The 7,236-nt window shown below is 36.7% G+C and overlaps 1 long non-coding RNA gene across 4 annotated transcripts; it reads left to right on the plus strand.

The window, feature by feature from the left end:
* Positions 1-385: 385 nt before the first annotated feature.
* On the plus strand, positions 386-6,390 carry LOC100909684 (uncharacterized). 4 transcript variants are annotated; one of them, XR_146107.6, is made up of 4 exons: positions 441-714; positions 4,417-4,563; positions 5,330-5,428; positions 6,115-6,390. It is a non-coding gene; the product is annotated as an uncharacterized LOC100909684 (long non-coding RNA). The 4 variants fall into 4 exon arrangements; XR_005487959.2 differs by having other exon boundaries at positions 442-714; positions 6,182-6,390; XR_005487960.2 differs by lacking the exons at positions 4,417-4,563; positions 5,330-5,428 and having other exon boundaries at positions 386-714.
* The last annotated feature ends 846 nt before the right edge of the window (positions 6,391-7,236 follow it).

The raw sequence follows: 7,236 nt of genomic DNA on the forward strand, positions 1-7,236 counted from the left end.
TCAAGATGTTAGACTCCGGAGAATCAAATTGCCCTATTTATAACTAGAAAATATCCTGAGTGTGGTAACCCAATCACAAATAAATAAATAAATAAATGAAACCATAACATGATATGCACTCACTGATGTGGGTATTAGCCCAAAAGTTCAGATTACCTAATGATACAATCCACAGACCACATGAAGCTCAAGAAGAAGGACAAACAAAATGTGGATACTTCAGTCCATTTAAGAAGGGGAAATAAAAAATTTCATAGGAGGAAATATGGAGAAAAGGTCTGGAGCAGAGACTGAAGGAATGGCCATTCAGAGACTGCCCTACCTGAAGATCCAGCCCACACACTTACTGCTATCAAACCCAGACAATATTGCTGATGCCAAGAAGTGCATTCTGACAGCAGCCTGATATAGCTGTCTCCTGAGAGGCTCTGCCAGAGCTTGACAAATATAGAGGCGAATGCTTGAGCCAAACATTGACCTGAGAACAAGGTCCCCATTGCTGGAGTTAGAGAAAGGATTGAAGGAGCTGAAGGGGGTTGCAAGCCAATAAAAAGAACAATACCAACCAACTAGAGCTCCCAGGAAGTAAACCACCATCCAAAGAGTACACATGGACATACCCTTGGCTCTAGCTACACATGTAGAAGAGAATGGCCTTGTTGGGCACCAATTGGAGAAGAAGCCCTTTGTGCTGTCAAGGCTGGACTCCCCACGGTAAGGGAAGAGGTAGATGGGTGGGGGGACACCCTCATAGAAGAAATGGAAGGGGATTGGATAGGAAGTTTATGGATGGGAAACTGGTAAAAGGGATCACATTAGGAATGTAATTTTTTTTTAAAATCCAATTAAAAAAAACCTGTCTGGCCCTGGGCTTTTTGTGGTCGGGATTCTTTTGATAGTTATTCCTATTTCTTTAGAAATTTTAGGTCTATTGAGAAGGTTTACCTGATCTTCATTAACTTTAGTCAGTAATATCTTTCTAGAAAATCATCCACTTTATTAAGATTTTGCAATTTTGTGGGGTACAGGTTCTTTTTTTTTTCTTTTTTTCGGAGCTGGGGACCGAACCCAGGGCCTTGCGCTTCCTAGGTAAGCGCTCTACCACTGAGCTAAATCCCCAGCCCCCGGGGTACAGGTTCTTAAAGTAAGACCTAATGATTCTTTGACATTTCTCAGTGTCTGTTGTTATAGCTCCCTTTTTATTTCTTATTTTTTAATTTGTATATTGTCTCTCTGGAATTTTCTTAGTTTGGCTAAAGGTTGGTTTATCTTCTTGATTTTCTCAAAACCAGATCTTGGTTTCATTGATACTTTGTATTGTTTTCTTTGTTTCTAAATGATTGCTTTAGCCCTGATTTTGATTATTTCCTCTCTCCTAATCTTTGGTGTGCTTGCTTCTGTTTATCTAGAGCTTTCAGATGTACTTTTAAATTGCTGTTATGAGAATGTTATAATTTCTTCATAGAGGCACTTAGTATTATGAACTTTCATATTAGCACTGATTTCATTGTGTCTGATAAATTAGGGTATGTTGTGTATTCATTTTCATTGAATTCTGGGAAGCCTATCATTTCTTTTCTTTACTTATTGCCTGACCCAGAGATGATTGACTACAGTGTTTTTTAATTTCTATAAGTGTATAAGCTTTCTGGTGTTTCTGTTTCTGTTGAAGTCCATCGTGGTCTGATAAGATACATAGCATTATTTATATTTTCTTGTACCTTTGAGACATGCCTTGTGACAGACTGCATTGTTAATTTTGGAGAAGTACATTCTTTTGTATTTCGACTAGATGTTCTGTAGATATCTGTTAGATCCTTTTAATTCAGAACCTCTGTTAGTTTCATTATTTCTTGTTTAGATTCTGTCTAAATGATCTGGTCATTTGTGAAATTGAAAAGTTGAAGTCTCCCATTGTTAATGTGTGAGGTTTGATGTGTGATTTTAGCTTTAGCAATGTTTCTTTTACAAATTTGGACACCACTTATTTGGCACATAGATGTTCAGATAGGAAACATCATCTTGGTATATTTTTCATTTGATAAATATGTAATGTTTCTTCCCATTTCTTTTGATTAAGTTTTGATGAAAATCTATTTTATTAAATATTAGAATAGTTACTCCAGTTTGCTTCTTGGGTCCTTTGCTTAGAAAACTTCTTTCCAGCCCTTTACTCTGAGGTAATGTCTATCTTTATGGCTGAGGTGTGTTTCTTATATGCATCAGAATGGTGGATCCTGTTTTTGCATTCATTCTGTAAGCCTGTGTCTTACAGAATTATTGGGGAATTGGGCCCACTGATGTTGAGAGATCTTAATGACCAGTGATTGTTAATTCTTGTTGTTTTGAAGATGTTGATATTGTTGTTGTTGGTGGTGTGTGTGTGTCTGTGTGTGTGTGTGTGTTTGTATGTCTGTGTGTGTATGTGTCTGTGTATGTGTGTTTTCCTTCTTTATGTTGTTATGAAATTTCTTATATCCTGTGTTTTCTTGGATGCTATACTCCTTAGGGTGGAGTTTTACTTCTAATATTTTCTGTAGGGCTGGATTTGTGGATAAATATTGTGTAAATTTGGATTTGTCTTGAAATATCTTATTTTCTTTATCTATAGTGATAGAGACTTTTTCTGGGTATAATAGTCGAGGTTAGCATCTGTGGGCTTTTTTTTTCTTTTCTTTGTTTCTTGTTTTAGTGGTTGCAAAATATCTGTTCGGTCTCTTCTAGCTTTTTGTGTCTTTCTTGAGAAGTTCAGTGTAATTCTGATAGGCCAGCCTTTATATGCTACCTACCCTCTTTCGTTTTGCTTTTAATACTCTTTATTTGTTCTGTAGATTTAGTGTTTTGATTATAATTTGGCTGGAGTATTTATCTTTCTCATCTAGGCTAATTAGTATTCTGTAAATTTTTTTATGTTTATTTACACCTCTTCCTTTAGAGTGAGAAATTTTTCTTCTATGATTTTGTTGAAAGTATTTGATGGGCCATGGAGCTGGTAGTCTTCACCTTCTTCTCCTTCTATTATTCTTAGGTTAGGGCTTTTCATGGTATCCCAGATTTCCTCAATGTTTTGAGTCAGGAATTTCTTAGATTTAACTCTTTCTTCTATATTTCTTTTGTCATATTTTCTATGCCAGATATGTTTTCTTCCATCACTTATATTCTGTTAGTGAGGTTTGTGCCATTCCTGTTCTCTTTCCTAGGTTTTTCCATCTCCATGATTCCCTCAATTTGTGGTTTTTTTCCTTGTATTTCAATTTTTAGGATATGCAGGGCTTGCTGTGGTAGAATAGCTATTGTGAAGGTGCCCTGTTGACAGGGCTTCTGTCGATTGTATCCTTTCATGGGCTTTTACCCATCTGCTTGTCCCGGGATGTTCCTGTTGTAGAGGGTATTGGGGGTTGTCCTAATTTTGAAGATCCTGATGTAATGTGCCTCTGTTGGACGTCTTTGTCAGTAGAAGTCACTCAGCAGTTGGGTGACCTCTGGGGATGTGGCTTGAAAGGGATTCAACAGGCAGAAGAAATGGGTTGAAGTAAAGAATCTCTGTAGAGAATTTATTAAAGTTAATTCTTAAATTATAGGAAAAGTAACACTGAAATATCCTTCCCTATAAGTTTCTACAGAACCAGTCAGGAAATTCAGAGTTACAATGACTGCCCTCTACTTCCTGAGGAGTCTCACAGAAAATGTGTTAACCACGGTTACCACCAGTGACATTATTAGTCTGCACATAACCTTCACATACACATGATATACAGATTAGTACACATTTGGCCATGGTGAAGATATCTCTGGTCTCTATAGAAAGGCATTTTTTGTCAATCCCTGGCAGACTAAATCATCCCGCTCTATGTCTCAGGGAAGTTTCTTCCAAATAAATTAAATCACTTCCATGTATTTTCTGACATTTCCATAAGATAAATAAAGCCTGCTTCTATCATAGATTTATTGTTCCTTAGATTCACTATCTCTCAATATAATACTGCTTCCATGGGCTTCTCCTAAATATTCATCATGAAGTCACAAGCTTTTCTGGGTATAAAGAGTAGATTGAACATGACCAGTCCATCACTTTACTCAAAACAAAACAAACAAACAAACAATCCAAGATATCCTGAGGACTGCAAAAGCAGCATTTTATTTTGATATAGAATTCTGAATAACTATTGAATTTCTCAGTACTGAGAGCATAATTTAATGTGGTTTATATAGATTTAATTTACAATTTTTATGCCCTAAACTTCTGAATATCACATAAACTATATGGATAATAGGAAAGCATGCATTCATTAAGTGAATAGTGAGAGCCTATAATTGCAACAGATGCAAATCAGTTAGATGAAATGGTTACTATACACTCATATAGAAAATTAATTCCAACAGTGATAATCATTATTATCTGAAATTCATCATCAGGAGAGAAGCATATTGGAATATTAACCAAAGCCTCTGCACATACTGAAATTTGAAGCTTCCTTATATTCACCCCATTACCCCAGTTCATTCTTAATGTGCTGCATCTCCCAGAGAGGAAGAAGTAATTGTCATAGCTCCAATTATCAGGTAAGCACACAAAGTATGAAAATATTATCTTGCAATAGGCTGTCTTCTGCAATTTGCAATAGGTCAGAAAGCTGATTCAGGCATCTTGCCTCATCTTTGAGATATAATTTTTGGGGTCACTTCTGGCCAATCATGAGACTTGCTTGGATTTTTAGGTGCCCTTTTAGAAACTGAAATAACTATGACTCTGTTGCCCATTTTGAAATAATGCAAACATCTCATGAAACACACATTTGGATTTTCTTTATATAATAAGAGTATTAGAAAGCAAAGCACTTTATGGCATCTTTCTAAGTGTAGCTATTATTTGCCATATTTTAATTATTTAATGTAGCATAAATATTGTCTTTGACATGCATCAGCCTAGCAAGTAGCCCGTCCGGGTCATACATTCAATATGCCAGAAGCTTATATCCAGTAGTTACCATGGTTACATATTCACTATAAATACATCTTACTCATCTTGACCTTTAATGAACAGTGCTATTTTAATTTTTATTACTAACACTCGAATATCCATTTTTATTTAACCCTCCTTTTGAAGATTCCAATCTATGGCTACTTCAGCATTGACTCTTTTCAGCCTACTGGGTGTTGGGCTTAATGGAGGATTCTTTTTGCCAGCATTCAACATAGGCAAAGCAAATTTCACCATCCAATACCACCTTGCACCAATTTCCTACCAGAAATACGTCATCTATGCTTCTTTAACATTTTTCTCTCCATCACCTCTTTTACCTATAAATCTCCTTTGTCCTTGTTCTAGTTTCTCCTCCAACCCCTGGAATCATTTCAGGATTTACCTTCATCATTCCACTACTTAGCCAGAGTTCCAATTCCTGTCTGCTGGACAGCTCTTAACTGAGTAAGGCTTTATAATTCCTTCAAATGAATGTTTATGCATTTTGCGATCTACCTCTCTCTCTCTCTCTCTCTCTCTCTCTCTCTCTCTCTCTCTCTCTCTCTCTCCGTCCCCGTGTGTGTGTGTGTGTGTGTGTGTGTGTGTGTGTGTGTGTGTGTGTTACATGCGTGCAGTATAATAAACTGACAAGAAAATGGAGGTCAGAGGATAATTTTTAACCTAATCTCTTCCCACCATATGGACTCCAAGGGTTGAGCACAGTTTGCCATTGATGGAGGCAGGTACCTTAACAAGCTGAGCTATCCTGACAACCAAGCTTTTAATTTTTTCACTTAAGTCAAAAGATTAGAGTAATTTAACATCCCAGGTAAATAATTATTGAATGAATGTACAAGTAACAATTATTTCCAGACATTTTAACATTCTTAAGTTTATTTTTCTCCCTTTTGTTTCCTTTTGATTTCTTTGTTGGTTCAGGCTTTCTTTCCAATATTTATTTTTATAGCTCAAGTTTAATTTAGTTTTAACAAGAAGGCTACATAAACTCGTTCTGAATAGAATAAAGGATGTTTTGTTTGGTTTGGGGAAGATAAAAATCTATACATGTCAAATAGGTCTGTCAAGTTCCTCGGTGAGTCATATGTGGGGGTCTATGGTAAGCCTCAAGAAAATTCCGATTTTTTTTACAGAATGCTTGCAATATCAGACCCAGTACCTGAGAGACCTCTAAGAAGGTGTAATGCTTATATTCAACAGCTCTGCCCTAAAATCCAAGCTCTAATGGGAATGGCTGAGATAATGAGATCTACAGTGTCAACAACTTGATGATGAGCATGAGAATAGTGGAACCACAAATCCCCGGAACTCTGCAGCCTGACAGCAGCAGTCCCTGACAATTCCCTGAAAACTTTCTTTTTGATACAGCTTGTGTAAAAAAATAAACAGAAGCAGGTGTCTCACAGAAAGACATGTGTGTTCTATTCCAGACTTACAACTGCCATCTATCATTCTTGTCAGGCTAATCCTAAGCTGAAGTCCAGAACATCCCAAACAAATAAGTACAGGCTTTTTCTACAAAGAAATAACACACACAGCTTCAAAATACAGAACTTATTAACACAACACTTGAGAAATGGTTGAAGATCATAAACGATTGAAATTACTGTGATTGATTAGGACCAGGGAGGGATAGCTTTGTGTGGGACTGGAAATGTTACCAGTGAGGAGCTCTATTCTCGTATCAATACTGGAACTTGTATTCAGGATGACAGTCAATTAGGAATAGTCATAGAATTATTTACAAAAAGTTACATAGAGCTAATGAAGCAGAGACTTTTGTGTGGTACTAAAGAAAGAATAGAAAGATAGGTGAATGATAAAATTCCTTTTCAGTATTAATATGAGCAATGCATGTTGCTTTCCCCATAGGCTTTACTCAGTAGGCTTAAGAGCCTGAATTCCAGTTTCAAGAAATGCAAGACTTTGAGATCTTGTTTATTCTCTAATAAATCTTAGAAGCTTTTGCTTTGGTTGAAGATTGTGCAAATGTCTTCCAAGACAATGCTTTCTGCCATTCACTGTCTGCAACTCTCCCCCTGCTAGTCATTGTTAAACAGATTCATCATGATTATCATCAACATGTCTGAATTCAGCCAAACTGGAGTGCAAGAACAAAAGATCTAAGAAATTCAACCCCCTAAGAACAACAATGCCAACCATCCAGAACTCCCAGGGACTAAACCACTACTCAAAGACTGACCCATGCCTCCAGCTGCTTATGTAGCAGAGGATGGCTTTGTTGGGCAGCAATA

The sequence above is a fragment of the Rattus norvegicus genome, chromosome 8 (assembly GCF_036323735.1).
Source record: "Rattus norvegicus strain BN/NHsdMcwi chromosome 8, GRCr8, whole genome shotgun sequence".
NCBI classification, from domain to species: domain Eukaryota; kingdom Metazoa; phylum Chordata; class Mammalia; order Rodentia; family Muridae; genus Rattus; species Rattus norvegicus.